The sequence below is a fragment of the Chionomys nivalis genome, chromosome 21 (assembly GCF_950005125.1).
Source record: "Chionomys nivalis chromosome 21, mChiNiv1.1, whole genome shotgun sequence".
Lineage (NCBI taxonomy): Eukaryota > Metazoa > Chordata > Mammalia > Rodentia > Cricetidae > Chionomys > Chionomys nivalis.
In genome coordinates, this window is record NC_080106.1 from 3,432,942 (window position 1) to 3,457,577 (window position 24,636).

Below are 24,636 nucleotides of genomic sequence, written 5' to 3' on the forward strand. Positions count from 1 at the left end.
AAATGTACCACATTCCTATACTATGTGTAAATAAAATAAAGGTTTGAGTCCATCTTTAGTGTCTCTGAATTCACAGTCAAAGAAAACAAGATGAGAGAGAGGCAGGGATAACTGCATAGTTTATGTAATATTTAATTCAGATTACAAAGGGATCCACCCAGAACCACGTGAGCCTCGTGCTGTCTGGTTGCTTCTCTTTAAACTCTGATGTGAAAGGTTAGTAAGAATTATTTCTTCAGAGAGCGAAGCTCTTGTGGAATCCGAGGAGATGGCATCAATAGTTCTTTCACCTTTTTCCTCATACGAGAAATCCATATTTCATAGTGTGTGTGTGTGCGTACATGCGTGTGTGCGTGTGCATGTGTGCGTGTGCGTGTACGTGTGTGTGTGCGTACCCCCGGTTGACTTTGAACTTGCTATGTAGAAGGTGACCTTGAACTATAAATCCTCCCCCCCCCTTTCCACTACTGGCATTCAGGAGTGCTGAGGGTGGAACCCAGAGTTTCATGCATGCTAGACCAGGAGTCTACTGCCCCGTCCAGACGAAGGAGTTTTTAAAGGAGTCTTCTGGCTGCAGCTGCTAGGGACAATATGGGAAGTCAGTAACCTTCATATAAATGAAGGTTCTGATAAGGAAGGGCCATTTGGAGCAACTCTGTCAGTAAAGATAAAAATAAAAATCTAAAACAAGGGGTTACGAAGATGGCTTGGTGGCTAAAAGCATTGGTGCTCTTGCAGAGGACCCAGGTTCAATTCCCAGCACACACGGTGTACAATCACACACGTAGGGAAAAAAAATCACACACATAAAAAAGCTGACAACAACAAAAAGGCCACCACAGACATGTAGGTGACTCTACATCCTACATGTACCGAATTTCATACCCCCAGGGCTTGTGCGTGAAGCACTGAGCACACAGACACGGGCTGCAGATGTTTTGTGAAACTGATCATTTTTTTTTCACAACTCCTTACACGAAGGATAATACTGATGAATATAATTCTCTTCTAAATGAAAGGCGTACTTCCTCCTGCAGTGGGAAGCTTGTCCCTTGAGTCACTCATCCAAGGTTATATAGCGAAGGCACAGATGATAGTTCTTTTGCCTTGACCGGACCTTTATCAAGTTCTTTATCACCAAGGAACTAGTTTCAAAATTTGTGAAATGTATTTTCTGAGAGTTCAGAGATGGGAGGGTATTTTTACCTCTGAGGAGAACCCACGGTTCTGTGGCATGTCCTTACTAAGGGACAGAAAATGAGCAGACAGCAAGAGCAGGCTGGAGGCCTGCAGGACTTCCTGGCACCCACACGTATGCGCTGTGAGGGTTAATTGTCAGCTTGCCTGGATGTAGAGTCACTGAAGAGACAAACCTCCGGGCGTGTTCATGAGGCCTTCCTTTGCTAGATTACGTGGATAAAGAATGGAAGACCATGCCAATTGTGGGTGGCACTGCCGTTTGTGCTGAAAACGCCTGATCTGCATTAGTGGGGGAGAGGAAGCTGAGTGCCAGCATTCACCCCTCTTCTTCCTGCCTGCCATGTGGCCTGTGACCCTCTATCTCCTGCTGACGTGTCCTCCTCACCTGGTGCTGCCCATGGTGAGCTGGATCTTCCCACGTCAGTTTCCCTGGAAGGGGGTTCTGAGGCATCTAGGTGTAGTGAGATGTCCCCGAGCACAGGTGTGCATGCGTTGAAGTGATGTGATGAGCTGTTTTAACTTCCTGTCACCTTGATGTCCCTGCTATGGTGGACTGTTACCTGGAATTGTCAGCACAAAATGGAGCTTTTCTTCCCTAGGTTGACTTACATCACAGCAGGAAATGAAACTAGGCCAGTTGCTGAGTTCTGGGGCCTTCTGGACTTGGTGCTTACGCCCTGTGGTTCTGGCTTCACCACTCGAAGTTTCCCAGAATGCTGGGGATCCACACATAGTCTCCATTACCACATCCTGCCCTCCAACCACCCAGAGAGCGTCTGCTGCCTATGACAGCAGGACATTCACAAATGGAGAAAAGTTCACACCCAAAATTCTGGGTGGAGTAAACTCAAAATGAAGGACAGTCTGTTAGTGTGAACTATTAGCAAATTTTGAATTTTTTAAAGGGACGTGTTTATAAAAATTTTAAATGCACAAAAATGTGTATTTTTAATTTAAAAATATTTTTTTGCATGCCATTGTATTTTAAATTAACTATTGGCACTTTGAGTATTTCCAATGGGGGCCGCTATTTCGATTATAATGGTTTGAATGAGAAATGCCCTCTATAGGCTCAGATATTCGAACACTTGACTTTCAGTTTGGGAAAGGTCATGAAAGTTTCAGGATGCCGAACCTTGCTGGGGGAAGTATGTCAGTGGGGAAGGGCTGTGTCAGTGGGGGAGGGCTATGCCAGTGGTGGAGGGCTGTGTCAGTGGGGTAGGGCTATGCCAGTGGGGGAGGGCTGTGTCACGGGCGAGGGATGTGTCAGGGGGGAGGGCTGTGTCAGTGGGGGAGGGCTTGCAGCCTCCAGCCACTTCTAGTGTGCTCCTGCTTTCCTGTGTGATGCACAGGAGACAGCTCCCTGATCTGCCTATTGCCATACCATCCCTTACCATCATGGCCTCCCTGGAATCCATGTCCTCTGGAATCACAGGACAACTGGAGGACCTAACAGCAGCTGTGAAACCAGAGCTCCAACACACCAGCCCTTCTACCGCTCCTCCAGCCAGGACTCTCAGTAGCCTAAAAGCACACATCTGGAGGGTATGAGATGGGGAGATGGCAACTCTGTTTGTTCAGAGCCCCGGATTCACCTCAGAATCTCTAGATCACCTGACGTTGAGGGTGATCAGACCAGGGCCAGCAGCCCCTCACCTGCGACCTGCTAGAGCAGGAAACCGCACAAGAGACGGCTCCATGGTCACACTTCATCTCTCCACATCAGACAGAGTTTATTCAAATCCGTCAGTACCCACTGCCTGCAGCGGGAAGCCCATCAGTAGAACTGTGTAACATCTGTCCACCTTGGTAAGGTCTCTGCAAGATGAATGAGGCTTTCTGCCATCCTTCCTGAGAGGAATGAGCCCTCTGTTGTCCTTTGTCTAGGTCAAGGAACCAAGAAAGACTGCCAGCCGTGAGGACGGAGTGTCCTGCTTGTACAACCCCGCAGGACTTGTTCTGCATGGTCTGAGTAATCCCCCCTGTGCTTGCTTTTATCATTCTTGTGTACTTTCAAACTCAAATTGCTTTTTATGGTACGGTAGTGAGATGTATTAGTCAGGTTCTCTACAGGAACAGAACTGGCAAAATGAATACATGTGTCAAAAGGGGAATTACTAGACTAGGAGACAAGAGCTGTTCTGGTTGTCCAACAATGGCTGCCTCGCACTGGAAAGGCAGAGAATCTGCAAGTTGTTCAGCTATCCCAGTCTAGCGCTGAAGGCGTGGAGGATTCCTGGAGAGCTGTTGGCCTTTCGGTTCATGTTAGAAGCTGGAAGAAGCCGGTCAAGCTGACAGCCAAGATTAGTCATCACAGAGATCATTAGCGCTTTCCAAGTGCGAGCTGCGGAGATGATTCTGAGGGTAAAGGGTTTGTCACGCAAATCTGAGCGTCGGAACCCATCGAAAGCACAGACTTTTGGAATCCAAGAGGATCCTGATGAAGGAATGGCAGGCAGAGACAGAATCTTTGGAAGCTGGAGGGCTGACTAGCCTGGCTTATGCATTGATAAAGACATCTGTCTCATTCAAGGTGGAAAGATGGGGATGGATGTCTGAAGGCTGCCCTCTGACCTCCACGTGCATACACCACAGCAGGTTCTTTCTTCCCTCTCTTTCTCTCTCCTTTCCCTATTTCCCTCCTCCAACTGTAAAGAGAGACATGACTCCATTCACAACTGGTTCTATTCTATAGGTAAACTGAGACTGGTAGGCTGGGAATTTGGGGGAAGCACTAAGGGGACCAAATGAGACTGAGCCCACATTTCTAGGAATCATTTTCTACACTCTTACTCTGATTATGCCCTCTGTTTGTTTCTTTGTAGCCACACAAAACAGCCTTTTCCTACTGACTGGACCAAGTAAACACAAATGACAGTTCATAAACATCATGAATGACGGCAGGGGCAAGACCTCAGGGCTGAGCTCTGTGACATGGAGGTGATCTTGAAGTGCACTCAAGAGACTTGCCCCAATGGGCACCCCAGACAGTTGCAGCCTCAGCACCGCTGAGACTTGGTCTGCACAGTCCAGTTGTTTACATAGTCAGCATCTGTGGACTGCCACAACTCCTGGGACAGCATTAGGAAACAAATGTCTCTGGGGGACAACTCTGTTGGATATATAGTCCTTTCGGAAGGCGGCCTAAGAAGCCAGTGCGCAGGCTCCCCTAAAAAGTCAGCAACCAACATAGTTGATTTACACCTATCCATTAAGGCGATGGCTCAGGTGACTTCTGTTGGGCAGAAGCACACAGACTGATAGTGGCTAGCAACCAGGAAGGTTCTGGAAATTTCCAACGGCCATTTGCAACTCATGTTATCTGCTCCATCCTGTCTCTTTTCTACACTTCTTGTTCCTTCTCCAGAGCACTGTCTTGCTCAGGTGCAAATGCCTGCCCATCCCAGTCACTGTATCCTGCTCCTCCAGAATCTCACGCACACTGTGCTATCTGCCTGAAGTTCTGCTGTGATGGATGCATAGACATCTTCAGAGGTTGCTGATGGTGAGCCGTGGGTGGAGGGAAACCCAAGAGTCACGTGCCCCTCTTTCCTGTTTTAGCATCTAGAATACAATCAGTCCTTGCTCCTTCCTGCTTGCAAACTTTCTGTTTCAGGCTACTAACATCAGACAAAACTTATCCGAGGACCTGGTGCAATCACCCTGGCTTGATGGATGCACGTTCCCCCACCCCAAAGTCCTTAATTTTTAGGTTTTAGAAAGCTGTGTCTGTATTTACAACCTAGGCGGAGCTTGCAAAGCTGTGGGTTACTTAATAGCAGTGAGCTACCATGTGGACGGCTGCATTCTGAGGACAGAATTCAGACTGGAATAAAGGAAGCAGGCGAGGTGTTTCATGGGTGCTGTATCAAAGCCCATCCTTGTTGCTGAGGCCTAGTATCTGACAATAAGCAACTTCATAGAAAAGGGTTTATTTTGTCACTCAGTTTTAGGAGGCCCAGTCTATGGTAGCAGGTAAGACACAGCGGCAGGAGCCTGAGCTGCTGGTCACACCACATCCACAGTCAGGAAGGAGAGAGACGAACTGACACTCAGCTTGCTTTGTCCTTTCCATTCAGCCCAGGACCCCAGCCTATGGGATGGTGCCATCCATGTGCAGACCCTTCCCTCTCCAATTAAACATCCTCATAGATCTCCTCAGAGGTGTGTTTCCATGGTGATTCCAAACCCAACCAAGAGGATGAGGAAGGAGAACCAACATGAGCTAAGGGTGTCGTTTCTCAGCAGGGTACAGCAACACTTGGAATACATGGTTGGTGTAGCCCTCTGTGTACATCGGGACCTCGGGCATTTCATTACTGTAGCCTTGGAAAAGAAATCCCAACAGCAGGGATGCTCATCCCTTCCCTACCAGCTGAGCCAGAACATGTGCTCTGGCTCAGGAAGTTGGACCAGGCAGCAAGCTGTAAGAGCTGACGCCAAACTTCCCCGTGGCTCTTCTCCTCCAAGAGCAGAGCTGTACTTGGCAATCCCACAGACACATGGTGGTGGGCGGTAGCTAATGCCTCTGACTGAGTTACTTACTAGAAGCAGGTACTGCGGGAAACAAAATGAGTCCTTGCCATCTAACGGTAAATGCCCTAGTTGGAAAACCCAAGTCCAGAGGCAAGGTGCAAGGATCCCATGCAGAAAAAACCACCTTTCTGGTCCCCTAGGCAGGTGGACTGGATGCTGTTGGACAGACATGAGGAACATGCCAGAGTCCCCTCACCTTAAACCAGGAAAGTTTCATGATGCCCGTGTCTGTGTTGGCTGTAGGCTTATGTCAGAGCCATTGCCAAAATGCCAGCTTTTCACATCTGGGTGACAACTTATCTTTAAATTTAGCATTATCCATACCACGAAATAACACTGACCATTGTGTAGGTGTTCTCAAATACATTTAAATAAGTGGGGATGAACGCAGATGCACAATCGGCCACTACTGGGGACCACATGTTTTATGAGTGTTCTGACGTGGGAGTCTCACTCTACAACCCAGCCTGGCTTCAGACTTGGTATCTTCTGCCTCTGCCTCACTGCAATGTTGATATTGCAGATGGCAAGCATGATTTTAGCATCTCAGAGACAAATATGCCACAGCGGTTACATGCTAAGACTATTTCACAAGACAGTCACATGATGTTAATATTTATTATCAGTGTGACGGAATCTAGGGTCGCCTAGCATTCTCTGGACATGTCTGTGAGGGAGTTTCTAGATTGTGTCACCAGAGGAGAAAGGACGCATCCTGAGCACTGGTGGCACCTTGCCAAGGGCTGGCATCATGGACTAAATATGACGGAGAAAGCCAGAGAGCACCAGCATTTGCCTCTCTATCTCCAGACTGCATCTGATGTGACCAGCAGTGTCAGGCTCCTCCTACTGCTATGCCTTCCCCACCCCATGACAGACTGTGACCTTTAAACTATGAGCCCAAAAACCTTTCTTTCCTCAAATTATTTCTTGTCAAATAGTTGGTCACAGCAATGAGACCAAACAGTGGCTAATACTCCAGAGAGTGCAGGCACAGTGGTGTTGCTAACTTCTGTCGTGAGCAGGACATCTGTCTCCAGCCACTGCCAGGTTTCTGTGACATCGAAACACCTCCCCGAACTTCCTCTCTGTAGACATTCTTTAGCTTTTTCCAGGCGCCTCTGTTTCCAGATACCCCACAGTCAAGGCACAGGGAAGTTGTTTGAGGAAAATTCTGGCTCAGTCCTAATTTCACGGTGCTGATTCTGGGAACAAGACTTGGACGCCTGCGTGGTTTTTTGCTCTCCATACACGCACAGTCCGTCCTGGCTGCTTGGCTCACCTTTTAGACAGCTGGGCTTCTTGATCGCTCTATCCTTCCATGGCATTTCCTGCTCTCTGAGCCTTTCTAGGCTTTGCAAACTTGTTATGTAAAGTAAGACATGACTCCTGATGCTTCCTCGTGAAGTACAGCTCCTTCTGGCACAATAATCTGAATAACAAAAGTCCACATCACTTGAAAAGAGTGAAAACCTAAACTCGTGTGGTAGGTTTATCTGGGACAGGAGACATGAGACAGAAGCATTTCCTCTGAGGAAGCTCGGGCAGCTCTGTGGGCTGTTTGATAGATTAGCACTGAGAGTGGGTAGAGGATGTGCGTGTGCCTAGAGTTTGCTAAGCCCTCAGTTCCAGAGCCACATAAAACTGGGAGCGGTAGCACATGCCTGTAATCCTAGCCCTCTGGAGGTAGAGACAGGAAGATCAGAACTTCAAGGTCACCCTCAGTTCCAGAGAAAATTCAAAGCTGGCCTGGGATACAGGAGACTCTTTCTCAAAAGTGGCTAAAAGCCATTTTAGGAAATGTCAACGCTTGGGTGTTTTCAGGGAGGATGTTGGCAGGCTCCTTGCTGTAATCCAGGCTTGGTGCAGCAAAGCTGAAGACTACATGGCTGCTCGTTCACCTCACAGGCACAGGCTTGGTCGTCTGGGGACTCTGACTCCGAACCTCCCAGACGACCTGCCACCCCTCCTCCTCCTCATGGCTCAGTTCTCCATGGCGCCTTTCCTTAGCAGGAGGTCTCCCATGTGACCTCAAGTCTCAGGCTCTGATTTATAAGCCATGACTTTCGGAGACTGTAGACTGCACTGCCAAGATAGATTGTTCTAGACCCTGCAGGGGACACGGGAGTCACATGACTAATGTGGCTACAGATGTGGCCTCTGGGTTTACCATCAGCGATATCTCCAGAACACTGATGGCTAGAGATGAACACGGTGTCAGCATGAAGGCACAGAGACGCAGCTGTCCCGGGCCTCCTCCTATAGTCTAAGGAGGACTACGGTGACCTGGGAGGGAGACAGGGTCTACGGGCTCTAGTGACTGGCTCAGGGCTCTCTCTATGGGTGATGCCGGATCTGTCACTTAGACACATGGTTCAGTGGCCCTGTTGCCTGAATCTCACTTTCATTCTCTCTAAAGTAAGGCAGTTACAGCCAACCATGAGGCTAGATTGACAGTAAAATTATATAATGCGTGTATTCAACACAAAGCCTCCTTCAGCCACTCACTCAACCACGTAATACGTTTGAACAGAGAGACAGGAAAAATGCCTCCATTGTCCACACTGACCTCTTCTGTGAGTCTGCGGTAATGATGGTAATGATGATAACCACCCTTTACGGACCGTACACGTGCTGGGCTCGGCCCTAACCGCTGCACACGCCTGGCCCATTCGTTTCTCCAGATGACCACACAGGGTAGTTTCCAGGATCATCCTCTACAGGGGAGAGATGATACGAGGAAGAGGAGTACAGGAGGTCTCAGAGCTGTGTGCTGGGGAACTGGGACCCAGCCCCGACTACACCCCTACGGCTACCCTTCGCTTCTGTCCTCACTGTGAAACACCAGCAAGCTCTCATTTGCTGGTCTTCTATATTTCCTGTTAGGGAAATTATCACACCGCTCAATAACCACATGTTTCCTTGACCTACATTTTTAATAACTCAGATCTGGGGAGACTGAGGTAGGGTTTGTGACCCGACACAAATGCTCACAGGCTTAACCTCCCCACTGAGTTGTCCCCACTGCTGGTAGGAGCCTCATTCTGAACTCCACACTGCAGCTAGGGCCAGTCAGTTTTCTCAGACAGTGGCGAGCTGCAGGGGCCCCCTCATCCCAAGGGCCCTGCCCATACCTGTGTCTGATGGAGAGTGCCATGTGCATTCCAGAGGCCACAGGACAAGCTTTGGTCAGTGGGAGAGGTCCTCTTCTTCCCTTTCTTTCAGGGATAAAGCACCCAGGCCATCAAAGGTTTGCAGATGGTCAGTCTATTGGTCTCAGCACAGCTATCCAGTGCCCATGTTGAACAAGCTTTGTCGTATTTGCAATGGGATAACACAATGACCCAGATAGTTTTTGACCCTCTCTTCATTATTATAGGCTTTGCACTATGTGATGGCAAATGCTTTTTTCTTCTTTCTTTCTTTCTTTCTTTCTTTCTTTCTTTCTTTCTTTTTTTTTTTTCTGTACCTCTTATTACATCATCAGTATCCTGTCTACCACCAGGCTAGTTTGAGTTCCCTTCTGTAAAACTATCCAGTTTATCCAGTTTTAGCCAGAGAACTGTAGGGGAGGGGATTGCCTATCTCTCGACACCCCTTTCTTCCTTCATCCAGTTGATGATATCAAACTTGAGGAGAGTGCATGAGGACACCGGTGTCACTTCAAACTCAAGTGAAGTCTACATCAGTTCAGACTTCATACCATCAGGGGCTGGGCATTGCCTAGTGGCATCCTGCCCCTGGACCAGTATCTAGATGCGATGAAGAGGCTACACACATGTAAGATAAATCCAGAGTGGGGCTGGGGAGATGGCTAAGTCAGGAAAGCACACACCTTGCAAACATGAGGGCCTAAGTTCAATTCCCAGAACATCCATAAAAAAATGGCTGTGGTGATGTGCACTTGACATCCCAGCACTGGGGAGGCAGAGGCAGGGGAATCCCTGGGGCTCATTGGCCAGCCAGCTTAGCCCTAGGCAGCAAGCTCCAGGCTAGAAAGAGCTTGTCTCAAAAATCAAAGTGGGTGACGCTCGAGTAATGACATCTATGACTGATCTTCAGCCTGATTGCACCTGCACATACATGTGGGAGCACACGCACAGAAGCACACACACACACACACACGCACACACACATGCACACACATACACAGATGCACACATATACACATGCACATACACTCACACACACATACTCACACATGCACATACATGCATATGACACACACACAGAAGGAGGGAGGGAGAGAGAGGGAGGGATAGAGATAGAAGTAGACTGATCCTGTGTGCTTAGGATGCTAACACTGTTCACGTCTGTATCTGCCTGCCTGAGGGGCTGCAGCCCACATCCACAGATCCAGTGACGTCAGCAGCATGGGTTTACTTTCTTAGCCTTCCAGATGTAGAATCAGAGACGCTAGTACCCTTCCCCACCATCTAAGGTTCAACTGTCCTCCCCAGCTGTCCTCTCTCTGCTTGTGTGTCCAAACCTTCTTTCCTTAATAGGACTCCGTTAGACTGCAGCAAGGCCTGGCTCAATCAACTCATCTGAACTTAATCACTATCTGAAAACCTTGTGGGCAAGTCTAGTTACATTCTGCGATGCCACCATGTGTCAGGCTTCCCAACGTGTGAACTTGGAAATGGCATAGTTTAACACTTGACACGACACCCTTGGGCTCTTTCAGTGTGTGTCCTCACATACGTGAGGTGTTCATCCCACCCACAAGTCCTCACTGTCTCAAGTCTACATCCAGACCCAACACAGACGACACTCCTTGGGCAGGCACTTGAGGAAGGCCTAACTCCCCCTCCCTGGAGCCTGCGATGATGACTCTTGACTGTCAGCTCAACGGGATCTAAAATCGCCAAGGAGACACATGTCTGTGAGGGCGTGTCTGGACTGGGTTAACCCAGATGGGAAGACCCACCCTCCATCCTATGGGGTCTGAAGAGGAGAGAGATGATCCGAGCACCAGTGTTCTTCTCTCGGCTTCCCGACTGTGGGTCCAATGTGATTCTGCCTCATGTTCCTGCCTCCGCATCGTCTCAGTTTTGATGGACTGTCATCTCAAATTTTGAGCCATATAAAACCTTCCCACCTTAAGTGCTTTTTGTCAGGTGGTTTGTCCCTGTGTGGTTCCATGCTGTCCCAGGAGTCAGTGCAAGATTGGGCTTGGCTGTGTCAGAGGTTACCAGTATACCCCACTATCCTGTTATTTTTTTGCCAGCAGACCCTTTGTAAGACTGACAGGTAACAAATTACCCTGAAAGAGGTAAGTTTGCAAGGATCTCTACAGAGAGAGTATATCCAGCAAGTTCTACAGAATCCACTGGGCAGGGTGCTGTGTGCTATCCTGGGCCACCTGAAAGAAGAGGGACTCCCCTTCCCACTTCTGATCCTTCATACGTAGAGTGGGCATGTGTGAGCAGGTACCAGAAGCAGACATCTGTTTCAGCAACATACACAGAAGAAAGGAACGCTCCTCCAATAGGTACAGTGTCCCATGTCACCACCCTGAACTGCCCATGCCTGAGCAGCACCTTAAGTGAGAGAGAAACACAGACCTGTGTGGTCCTCTGAGACCACTTTTCCAGGTGTGTGGTAGAGAGCCAGGAAGGAGAGCCAGGTCCTTTGTCTGCAGCCTGTGTCTGCTACTTAATTACTGGTGGCCTTTATGTGTCTGGCTCTCTTTGAAGAGGCAGGAGAACTACCCAGAAAGAGTTCAAGCAGATAATTCTTCCTCTTGCTGTCAAACCGGTACAGGGAACCTGGGAAGAGGCAGGAGGAGGCCACGGGCAGGCAGGCAGGACCCTGGGGAGAAGACAGGAAAGAGAAAGGGCAAAGCAGGAAAGAAGCACCAGGACTCAGAGGCCCCATGGCTGCTGGACCCCAGAGCCACTTCCTCCAGCTGCTGCCATCATAGCACACATGACTGCTGTGTGGGGTCCTCTGCCCATGTACATCACAGAGACCCACCGAGCCAGCTCTTTCTGCAGCTCCTCTGCAAGCAATTCACGGAAGAGTAAACATTGCACGGCCTGGGAGAGCCACACACAGTGTAAATCTGAAAACCAAAGGCAAGGAACGCTGGAGGAGAGAAACAACACTTTGTTTGCTGTGCTTAGCTGCAATGTGCACCTGATGTTATAGGTTGAGCTGTGCCCCTCTCATCCAAACATGGTGATGCTCTAGTTTCTGGTACCCAATGCTGTGATCTTCAGAAATAAGGGGTGCAGTGATAACTAAGACAAGGTTGTACTAGAGCAGAGTGGGCCCTGGGTTTATCACGCCTGGTGATGTCAAAGGAAACAGTGGAGACAGAGACAGGGGAACGAGGTGTGCCCTGGAGCAACACATCGGCAAGACTGTCAAGGACAGTCACGAACCTGACCAAAGCTGTTATGAAAATAATAGGGTGAGCGGCTTGAGACAGCCCCCTCCCCGTGTCAATTCCTTTCCTCGCTGCTGTGACAAAGCATCTGGCCTCTTGAGGAAAGGACGGTTTATTTTAAAGCCCAAGGCTCCAGAGACGCTTCCGTCCATCATGGCGGCAGAAAGCAGCCCCATCCAGGGCTGGTGTGAGGTGGGATGGTCACACCAAACAAGGACAGGTGCCACCTTCAAATACCACACCTAGTGACCCACTTCTTCTGGCCATGCTTCATCTCCTAAAGGCTTCGAAATAGCAGCACAAGCCTGTGGGAGAACATTCTAGAACCAAACTAACATTTCCTTCACAGTCACAGGGGAAGCAACCCTATAACAGCCTGGCCTTAGACTTAACCCCTCCTTAGGTATACATGTATCATTCTAATATATTCAGCCTATAAACTTTTGTTAAAATGAGTTTTAATAACACACTTTCTACCCCTCAGCTGTCCTATTCAGTGCCAAATCCATGATGTCCATCTCAAGGTGTCTTACCCTTTTTTGGACAAAAAATATGAAAATACAATGTATAATAAAAGCATAAAGAAACTTACGAAGACTTTCCCCCGAAGCAATTAATCTTGTCTCAGGTCCCCAAGTAAACATGTAATTTTCCTCACTGAAGAGTAGGAAAACTTAAGACAAGGATGGCTGTTTCTCAGATAAAATTAATCTGCTTATAATAAGAGCTTCTGAGAAGCCCGCTCCTGTAGTATAAAATATCTTCTTTAGCATCTGTCTTGGTCTGAGCCCACAAAACACCACCCTAACTGACTCCCACAGGCATGGTCCTTAAAGCCACGTGACCCCGTCAAGGAGCAGGCAGCTCAATGTCAAAGGTCCTGTCCTTCTCATTACACAAAGACTCATGGGGTCCCAGCTTTACAGTCATGATACTCCTTTGATCGGCTAATTGACCTACAAATAAATTTTTAAAGAAATATGCACAGTTTACTAAGAAAATGAAGCAGTCCGGAGAACGAGAGTAGGAGGCACCTGTTCCAAAGCCGACTATTAACCTTTATCAAATAAAATAAGACAAAGGTTACAAATGCATGCTGATTTCTTGCCAGTGATTTTGGATTTTCTTTTATAGAGCAGTATGTGCGTGTGTGTGTGTTCATTTGAGCACATGTGTGTGTCAGCGGTCAGCCATGGGTGACAGTCCTCAGATGTCCGTCTACCTTCTGTTTTTCATTTGTGTGCATGTGTTTGTGTCTCTGTGTGGGTGCGCACATGGGTGCTTGTGCCCAAGTAGGTCAGAAGAGGCATCAGATCCCCTGGAGCTGGAGTTATAGGCAATTGTGGGCTTCCTGATGCAGGTGCCGAGAACTGAACTATGGTCCTCAGAAAGAACAATTTGCACTTTGATATTCTGAGCCCTTGCTCTAGTCCACCACTTCGTTTTTGAGACAGGTGTGGAACTCACCAAGCATGCTCAGCTAGTGGGCCAGTGAGCCCCAAGGATGGACCTTCTCCACCTCCAGCACTGGGTTTATAAGTGCACACCACCACACCCGACTTTTGCACTTAGGTTCTAAGGCCCATACCCAGGCCCTCCTGCTTGTAATGATGATTTTACAAACTGAACCATCACCTGATCCCTTTTTAGAGCCTTTAAAGCAGAACAGATTTCAAAAAGAGAAGAAAAAAAACATGCCCAGGGTAGGGCCTCAAATTTTCCACTGAGACACCTCTATGATGAGACTTGAGGCTCCATACAGGGTTCCTAATAAAATGTGACTTTTACTTCAGTCTCTGAGTTCATTTGTGCCTTGCTTAGTTGATTCTCCTGGTGTCCTCCATCCCCTCTGGCTCTCACTTTTTCCACCTCCTCTCCCCAGGGTTTCCCTGAGCTCTGAGGGGAGGGGTTTGATGGAGATATCGCACTTAGAGTTGTGTGTTCCAAGATCTCTCCCTGAGTACTACCTGGCTGTGTTGTATGTGTGTGCTTCCCCACTCAAAAAAAAAAAAAAACCAAAAGAAAAACCCAAAACCCTTGCTTCAACTGAGAGAGAGAGAGAGAGAGAGAGAGAGAGAGAGAGGCGCAAAGAGACAGACACAGGGGCAGAGAGACACACAGATGACAGAGAGACAGACAGGCTCCAGGCAGAGGGAGAGTCACAGTACACATTCACCTTGGCATTCAGACAGGGCTCTGAGGCTGAGCACCTTGTACCATATCCTCATCAGTGTTGAAGGGATTTCAGCCAGGCACAAAAATCCACCATGGCTCTTCTAAATGCTAAGCCGTTCTGCTACTACAAAACTCTCAGCTGCTTTGCTACAAGCTCTGCACGAGTAGCAGGGATTAATTTATCACTGCTGTGCCCAAAAGGCAAGGTTCCTCTGTGGCCCTTCTTGGCACAAGGCTCAGACATGAGAACGATGCTCTAGAGAGGATGGGACACACTTTGAAATTGCACCGTTCATGTTATGGGGTGGCAGACCCTCGTGTTCAAAGATCATCACCATCAATCGTATCATTAGCAATTGAGATCTGTGTCCAAAAAACAACGCTGAAGGCATCCATGCCTTGCATGGAAAATATACAGGACGATGCTCAGGGCAAGATACCAGCACACCAGCGCTGACCTTCTGTGGTAGATCTCTCTGCATGGCAGCCCCTCGCCAAGGTTGCTTCGGACTGAATGCTGCAGCCTGGCAGCCCAGCAAGGCACGAGGAGCCCAGTGAATGTCAAGCATGTATACAGATACTCACAGAAGCTAATGTCCACCACAGTATTCCTTAAAGGAGATGATCTATAGATAAATCCACTAGATTTCTGGTTTATCTCTCCCTGTATGGTCTAGACGACAATCTGAAGTTCAGTTCCACGGCAGTTCACCGTGGAGGGTCAGTGAATCCACTTGGCTTTCTAATGGAGAGAGAGTGAGGAGGGGCTGCCTGGAGTGTTGCTAACACTCAAGTGGCTGCGTTGGAAGGTCTACACCCAGGAGCCCCCCTCAGTTAACCTTCCGTACCCATGTACTCTGGCACCTCCCGTAGGTCTCCAAGGCTACTAGCAGCTAGACTCTCGAGTGAGGGTCCAGTAACCCTCTCCACCTTTTTCCTCTATGACAGAACGTCATCACTCAGCAAGCCCTGCCATGCTAGATTCTTGCAAGCAGGCACTTGAGCACCAATAGAGAGACATTGTTTGTTCAGAGGACTGTGTTCTACAACTCAGAGATACACCCATATGTTGTACAAGATGGAGAGCTGTCACCTGGAAGAACACAGGTCTGTCATCACGCAGGGACAAGGGCAGGACAATCGGATGTGGGAAGTGTGAGGGTGGAGGCTGTGAAGAGTCTGCAGAGCCACCTCTGACTGACTCCCCTGGGAATCTGTGAGGATGAGGACTACAGTTTGGCAGGTCTCAGCGAGACACAAGGTCTTTCCGTATCCAGGATGCTGGATCTTAGAGTGACAGGAGAACAGGGGAGCCCCGGAGTCGGGTAAAGGGCTCGAGAAATAAGCACAGTGGCGTCCAACAGTAACCAAGACCAAAGTGGAGCCTGGATGAAGAAAAAGGTTAGAGAAGTCGAGGCTCTTTCCCTCACTGGTTCCATAACTGTAAGCATTTGTGAGATCCCGGGGAGCAGTCCGTGTTTTCTCTCTGCAGCCTCACCCATAGCTAAGGTGGCATCAGACACCATGCAGGGGACCCCTGGGTCTTCAAAGGAGCCTCTATCCCAGAAGCAACACTGATGAGCTGATGGTTTTGAGAAAGCCTTTCCTGACCACCTGTGAGATCCAGTGCCATGGTGGAGGAGTCAGCTCCCTCACCTCTTTGAGCTTGTTTGGGCTCAGCTCAGATCTCTACCTGGTTGGTGATTCAGGAACTTGGGTTCTCTCTAGTCAAGGGGTCCTTGCCCAGGAAAACCGTGATGCTTAGAACCCAAGCACAGCCCACTTCAAACATATTTCACATGCCACCCCTCTTGAGGGACATTGGGAGCGAGGCTCTTTACTCTTCTTATTGCTGTGATGGAGTTACATAACAGGAAGCTACATAAAAGAGGAAGGATTTCTTTCAGTTTGGAGTTTGAGGGTAGAATTCACTGTCATCTAGAAGGTAGTGTTGTATGGCCATTTCCTCCTAACTGGAACACTCTCCTGCAGGGAGGAGAGAATGCAGGAGTGTCACAGGGCTCAGGACTCTAGAAAGTTACAAGACCCACAAGACTGCTTCCTGAAGTTATACAAGAGTGATGAGATTGGGTGATAGGGACTCTCTAGTTGTTTGAACCATCTAGACCTGTGTGTGAGTGCTCCATGGAGGTTGCTTTTCCAAGGCATCGCCTTTGATCCTCGCCCCTGGAACTGACCCCGTACCCATGATATGGCCACTCTCAGGTTCACCCAGTTAGACTTGAGTGGATTTGTCTCAATGACCCGTTGTTGGCAACCTATCTGGGGTGAGCAGACATCTGTCCACATATGGAGTAGCTCATGACTATGGTGGCCGAAATGCATGGTTGTTCATTCACATCTTAGCGGACCAGGATCCAAAGATGGGAAAAGAAGCAAGCCTGGCTTACAAACTCCAAGGCTCAGCCTTTAGAGAACTACTACTACTTCCTGCCTCTAGACCCTGCTTCCCAAAGGCTCTATAGTCCCCCCAAACTGCCACCAGCTGGAGATCAAGTGTTCTAACCCGAGACACTGACCTTGGCATCACCCTCGCTTCCCGGAGGAAACAGCCTTCGGGAGTACACAGTGATGGGATTTATAAGGAAGGAATGGAGAATGATCTAATCCAGCATGGAAGGCTGGGAGCCAGTGGCACTCCACAGCAAACAAGGTGGGACAGGACAAGATGAGCTCCTCTGCCAGCAGGCTCTGGCAGAGCTGAGAGCCATCTGCCAGCCAGCTTGGGAGGATTTCTGTCCAGTGGGACACAGGACCAGATGATGGGTGAGGTCTTTTCCAAGCACAAACTCTGAAAGTGACACAGGGGTTCACTGATGCATGGGTGGGGCAGGGTGGAACTCTTTGCTGGAAAACACAGGCGGCAGAGACAGCATTCTAATTGCTGCACCTCAGGGCCACAGGGAGCCCTGTCTCGTTCTGTCATCTCCTGGCAAGGTAGTGGAGCGATGCACTTGCTCCTAGAGGAGGCAGGCACAGCGCAGCTGCTCATTTGTGAAGGGAAGGGGGCGGAGGGCACCGGGACAAGGAGGCTGCATTTGCCAAGCGAGGATCACATGCTGGCAAAACCACGGGGCTGAGCTGCATTGGGCGAGCTTGTTCAGTCGCCATCCCTAGGGGTGACTCTTTAGGAGGAAGACTACGGGAAGGCACAGAGGAAACAGACTGTATCTATTCTGTCCCCAGAAAGATGCCACCCCAAGCATGGGACGCGGCACACCGCACAACACAATAAGCACATCAATACAGGTCTTAGCTGATGGGCTAAAATCAGAATATTTAGAGTAGACTGGATCAGTACTTTTTAAAATGTCCTGATGACACTCAGGTAATCTCCAGAGCTGAGAAATAACATGGATCTAGTCTCAGCTCTGCCTTCAACTAAACAATCGTGTGTGTGTGTGTGTGTGTGTGTCTGTGTTTGGCTGTGTGATGATGCCTGCATATGTGTGCATGTAGAGGCCAAAGGTCGACTTCAGGTGTCATTCCTCAGGCATGATCCACCTCGTTATGGTGACAGGGTCTTTAATTATCTTGGAGCACACTCAGTAGATTAGGCTTGCTGGTCACCAATGCCCAGGGTTCTTTTTCTGTCTCTGCCCACCTTGTGCTGGGTTTACACACTGCCTCGTTCATGTGGGCTCTGGGACTCAACCGTGGATCTTCATGAGTGCAGGACAAACACTTTCCCAAATGAGCTATCATCTCAGGCCTCAGCTAAGCAATCTTGGTCAGGTCTCTTAATCCCCTTGAAAACTAAATGTAACTGTAAATGGGAGAACCACACAGTGCCCAGGTTTCCTCCGGCAATAACTGTTCTGTTGTTTCATGAGCGTTTCAAAGCTTGTCATTATTCTGCTCACTTGGTGTCCACGGTGCTGAACAGGGATACAGACACAGAATCTCATCAGCTTCTTGGTGTGGCCTGCGATTTAAAATTACAGCATTTCTTTTCTCCTTCGTATTGTGGATTGCCAATCCTCCCTCTTCTTCCTTTGGGCTTGGAGGAAATGAAAAGGCCTTTGGGGAGGCATTTCCATTTTGCATACTTATTACATTTTTTTTCTTTTCTGCAGCAGCTGTGGTTAAGGGCAAAAAGTCATTAAGTATTTTGAACTATCCTGCTGCCAAAGTATTGTTTCTGGAGCTCCTGATAAGACCCAAGTCAATGATGAGTGACGTCAGTGTACACCTACTGTACATGGCTGCACACCTGGGAATGAGCTGAGTGATTAGAAAACATACGGGCAAATACCGCCAACACAGGCCTTATGTCTCTGGGGTCTCCAGGGAGAGCAGGTAAATGGAAAGTCAATCATTCTCCCTGAACAAAAGCTTTTTCATAATTTTTTCTTTCTTTTCACGATCATTTCCACAGTTCAAAAAGCAAATAATAATAATATAAATAGTAGTTTGAAATGTTTTTGTAATTTCTACCATGAAGAAAAGGTTACATTTTGGGGCAGCAGCTCACATGTTTGTTTAGTACTCAGAGGTCATGTCAAACTCCAGTAAAGTCAGAGGACTCACTTGTGTTTCCTTGTTTCATAAACTGTGACTTGGAATGGGCCTTGAACTCTTTCCTACAGCCCCAAGAGTGTGGCTTTCATTGGGTCATGTGGCATAGCCAGTGAGCGCTATCTGGTAACATACAGCTTAACCACATTTGATATTGTATTGAGATTTTACTATTTATTATTAGCCTGTGTATGTCAGGGAGAGAAAGATGTTTGTGACTTGTTGCTGTGCGTGTGAACACACACTTGCTACGGTGCATGTGTGGGGTTCAGAGAACAACTTTTGGGAGTCAGTTCTCTCCTCCAACTCGAGATTCCAGAGATCAAACTCAGGTCCTCAGGCTCCTACTGCAAATGTGCTCACTCATCCACCCATCCCATGGGGCCTTGATCTTACATAGCTGCAAACATACATTCTGTCTCAGTTGCTTCCTCACTGTGACTGAACACTGGACAGGAGCAACTTAAGGAGGGAAACATTTACCTTGGCTCACAGTCTGGGATGGTACAGTCTGTCATGGAAGAGCTCATCCTTGGCTCACAGTCTGAGATGGTACAGTCTGTCATGGAGGAGCTCACCCTTGATTTGCAGTCTGGGATGGTACAGTCTGTCATGGAAGAGCTCATCCTTGGCTCACAGTCTGGGATGGTACAGTCTGTCATGGAAGAGCTCACACCCTTGGCCCACAGTCTGGAATGGTACAGTCTGTCATGGAAGAGCTCATCCTTGGCTCACAGTCTGGGATGGTACAGTCTGTCATGGAGGAGCTCACCTTTGGCTCACAGTCTGGGATGGTACAGTTCATCATGGAGGAGCTTACCCTTGGCTCACAGTCTGGGATGGTACAATCTGTCATGGAGGAGCTCATCCTTGGCTCACAGTCTGGGATGGTACAGTTCATCATGGAGGAGCTTACCCTTGGCTCGCAGTCTGGGATGGTACAGTCCATCATGGAGGAGCACACAGTGGCTTGGGACTCCTCACATCTTATTAGAACAGGAAGCAGACAGTGCAGGCCAGAAGTGGGGCTGAGCTATCACCCTCAAAGACTTGCCCCCGGTGACATATTCCATTAGCCCAATCTCCCATCCTAAAGGTTCACAATATCCCAAAACAGGTCTACCAGCTGGGGACCCTGTGTTCAAAACATGGGCCTGTGAAGGACATGGCAGAGTTAAAGCATCTTGTTTTCTCATGATCCTCACCACACGTCATCCTCTTCCTGGATGCTCCTCACTCTTTCTCAAGGCTTATAAGGTCTCTGTGACAAAATGGGCATCAAGCATCACCTAGATGAACCACAGACTCCCCATAAAGCCTGGCTGGACCTGGTCCCATAGTCATGAGTGTGCTCATTCATGCATTTGTTCAACTGATCCTTGTCCACACATCCCTTCTGAGGTGCCAAAGAAACAGGACTGAGATAAACACAGCCATCCTGGGAAATCTTGTCTACTGGGAGGAAAGTGGCAGATCCAGTCTGTGTCCCTAGCATCCAGGAGACACTGGACGGACTACCTTGAGTTGACAGCTGCTATTTGGGGCTTCACCTTCAGGTGGGACAATGAGGGGGGTATGCACAGTCAGAATCTCAGCTGGGAGGAAGGGAAGTCACAGCGAACACTGCTCTGTAGGGACAGAGCTTTGCCCGTGTATCTAGAAGGGCCCTCTTGACACAGAGTTCTCACTGTCTAGAACCAGGCCATGTGGTGGCCCCTGCCAGAAGGGATGCTCGGGACTGCTTTCCAGTACTGGAGTTGACAGGATATCAGGTCAGCGACAAAGGCTTTTCTGTATCTTAAGACTCTCCATAGTATCTTCTGCTGGCTATGCTCCTTCCCTGGCATGTCACCCAGCATGGCTGGCCATCTTGTCTTTGTAGCCCTTACCCTGTTCCTGCATGTCCCACTGGCTGGAATGTCAGTGTCTCTCTGTGAAAGAGTTGCATGCACACAGTCATTCCTGCCGAGGGACGGTGGGTCTGTGGCCTTGGCAACTGGATGGACGTAGCCTTTTCAGCCTGGGCTACACCTTGCTGTTGGATGACACCTTATTTTTTTTTCTTTTTCTTTTTGGATTGGGGAGATGAAATAGTAAAGTGCTTGCTTTGCAAGTACAAGGGCCTGTGTTGGATCACCAGAACCTTTTTAGAAGCTGGATGTGGTAGCCTGTGAATGTAATCAAGACAAAAGGCAGAGACAGGCAGATCCCTGGAGCACACTGGCCAGATGGCCTAGCGTACCTGGTGACGTTCCAGGCCAGTGTGAGATCCTGTCTCAGATAAACATAGTGGGTTCCTGGGGACCAGCACCTGAGGCTGTTCTCTGACCTCCACATGCACATACAGATACATGTGTGCAGGCACCCCACACAAACACATATGCACGCACACTTGAACTCTGGGCACACACATTTCTTCTTGCTGTGTCTTTCCTTTTGGGCTTGGCTCTCACTCTCACCGTCTTTCATCCATTCTGTAATCCATCACGCTCAAAGGACTCATTCATGGCCTCTGACATCTCTGCTTTTCCCTGTCACCTGAAGACTCAAATGTCCCCCTGCGTGGTATGGGTGATCCCCCTGCAGAGACTTCTGTCTGTTAGCCAGGTGCCTTCAGCCAGGACTGTGGGATGCCTCCCTCTCCTCACAAGGGTGGGGGAACCATGGGGGTTGTGTTGGTCACTGCCGTGCTCTGGAGTGAGGAAGACATGGCAACTCGTGTGTCTCTCCAGTCTGTCACTGCCCACGGTGATAACTCTAGGACTGACTCGGCCTCACACTCAGAAGAATTCTTTATTTTCTCCCCAGTTCTCAGACGCTGTTGCTCCACTGTCCTGCTTATTCCACACCGCGCCCCCTTTTAAATTTTAAGCCACTCCTCGTCCCTCTCCCCCTCATCCAGTCTGCGTGGTTCAAACAGTGCTGTCTCCTTCTTCGTGTTTCTCATATCCACTCCATTCTTGGTGGCCCCATCCCACCAGCACCTTGAAACTTTTTTCTGTTTTTCAAGACAGGGTTTTTCTGTATTGCCCTGGCTGTCCTGGAACTCACTTTGTAGACCAGGCTGGCCTTGAACTTGCAGAGATTTGCCTGCATCTGCCTCCTGAGTGCTGGGATCAAAGGTGTGCACCACAACTGGCTGGCCACCATCACCTTATTTCAGGCCATCATGCCCATTTTTCTCCTGTCTGATGTCCCCGTGGTTTTCCAGTTTATCTCTCAGGCTCTGATTACTCTCTATTTTTGATCTCCCTTTCCATAAAGCTCCCACAGTACTAACTCTGAGGTTCAGTCTCCATACTACCTCAAACATTTTAACGACTGCACATCATTTACAGGCCAAAGGACAAAGTCTTCCATTTGAGTCAAAGGCCTCGATTTTAAAGATGGTGACATAAAGCCAATTGTCTTCCCTTATCTTGGAATTTGTCCCAAAGCATCAAAAGCCACATTTGGTGAAACTCAAGGGTTAAAAATCTACAGTTCTCAAATAAGTGCCCAGCCATCACTGGTAAGCAAGCAGGCACCCTTGAGCAGGGAAGGAGGACATGAGGAGGACCACACACCAACTGGGCATGCCAGAGCCAAAATTCACGTGCCAACACGTAAAGCCTGATGCCTCCTTCAACTCAATGAGAGCACAGCAGCCGACCGAGCATCAGGGGTCACCTCAGAGCTCCGTCCTTTCCCTCCCTCCCTCTTCCTTTCTCTGCCCCTCCTCTCTCCCTCCTTCCCTTCCTCCTTTCCCCCCTAACAGGGACTCTCCATGAATCCTACCCTACTCTCAGGTAACATATTTAATCTTTTAAAATGTTTACTCTATTAAAAAGTTCAAACAAAAATCAGGCCATTGGCAAAGTCAGTGGTTGATCTGACTCAGTCGGAGTTCTGCCTGTTTGATGGAGCATAGACCCTGGTTTTGTGGAGCAACAAAGGGCGCCTGACCAAGGGACTTTCCGCTTCAGAGGCCAAGCCCCTGGACCGCAGCTTCAGCAGCTGATGCCGGGAGTGTGGGCACAGAGGCTGCCCTGCCATCCTGCTGCCCTGCTTCCTGCCTCGCAGTCTCCTTCGCGGTCTGTGCTATATGCATCTCGTGGTGCCCTCCTTACTCTGACTAGCCGAGAGAACCCACAGCTGCCCAGGAAGCATCGTATATGCAGTGCCACGCTGTCCCTGCTGCAGCATGGGCTTAAGAGACTCTGAAAACCCATCTCTGACACTCGCAGTGGCTGTGTTCTGGTCCCAGAGGGGAGGCTTCTGACTTTCCAAGTGTACCCTGCAATGTGCTCCCTGAGAGATGAGCGAAAATCGCAGAACCTTTGTCCGGGTGCAATGGGCAATTTGGAAAAACATTTTTCCGAGTCCCTCTTTCAAACTATTTTTCCTCAGGAGCCCGAGACATCACCACATGAAAACATTGCTGGTCTTGCTACTTATTTCTTCAGCATGTGCTCTGAAAGGGAGGCCCATTTCCGGTCCATCATCTGACTGAACAATTTTTGCTTTTATTTCCTGTTGAGTCAGAGTCTAGAGGCACACAGTGGACTGCCAGGCATGCTCTGTGAATAAGTCTACTGACAGTCTGGCCTTGGGGTGGGTGGTGCAAAGACCATTTAAATAGCTGTGTCTTTTCTTTAAACACAGCTCACTTGCCAGCCGTCAGTACTGACCTCAAACCACCCGTTCCCATCTATCAAGGTCCCACACCAACACAAACCAAAGGAAAATCCTCTTCCAAGTCAGTTAGTGACTTGAGTTTGATCCCCAGAGCCTATATAAAAGAGGTGGAGACAGCGGCTCACTGACCAGCCGGTCTAGTTGAGACTTTGGCTCAACAAATAAGGTTGTTGAGCTTACTTGCTTCCATAGGTGATTCATATTTTCTCTCTCTCTCTCTCTCTCTCTCTCTCTCTCTCTCTCTCTCTCTCTCTCACACACACACACACACACACTTCTGTTATGATTTTTCAATTATTAGCAGAACCATAAAAATTCCACTATTTTGGTTAGGGGGTCACTACCTCTGTGAGGAAACACACCAAGAACCGAAAAGCAGGCTGGGAAGGAAAGGATTTATTTGGCTTACACTTCTACAGTCATCATCGAAGAAGTCAGGACAGGAACTTAAATAGGGCAGGAACTGATGTAGAGGCCATGGAGGGGTGCTGCTTACTGGCTTGCTTCCCATGGCTTGCTCAGCCTGCTTTCTTATAGAACCCCGAACCACCAGTCCTGGGGTGGCACCACCCACAATGGCCCTCCCATCAACAACTAAGAAAACGCCTTACAGCTGGATATTTTGGAGGAATTTTCTCACTTAAGGTTTCCTCCTTTCAGATGATTCTAGTTTCTGTGTCAAGTTGACATAAGACTAGCCAGCACACCTTCCTTTACCTGCTATATAGTTTATATCCTCCAACACAAAGCCAAATGCCTTGTAGGGCATAGAATGGTCAATCATTAATCTTCCAGCTCTGTGCCGCCGATAGGGGCGTGTTCTGGTAGCCCCATCTAGTTAAGGAACTCTGCATAGCCCTTCTGTCCCTACCACAGCGCTAACAGCATACTCTACCATTAACCAGACTGCAGTTTCTGGGAACTTCCTGCACCTGGCATAACTTGCTGCTTCTGGAATGAGGGGCCTTTTGTGTACGCCTATAGTTTCTGAGGTCTTCTCGGCCACTTGCGCAGTCTTTTCCCACTGGGACAATCGTTTGCATGAGAGCTGCTTTCAGTTCCAGGCCAGCCTGGGCTACAGAGTGAGACTCTGGCTCAAAAAAAGCAAAGCAGAA

At 48.8% G+C, this 24,636-nt stretch overlaps 1 protein-coding gene across 2 annotated transcripts in view; it reads right to left on the reverse strand.

Moving 5' to 3' along the window:
• Slc35f3 (solute carrier family 35 member F3) overlaps positions 1–24,636 on the reverse strand; it is a 216,139-nt gene that overhangs the window by 177,905 nt on the left and 13,598 nt on the right. The gene's annotated exons all lie outside the window — the stretch shown is intronic.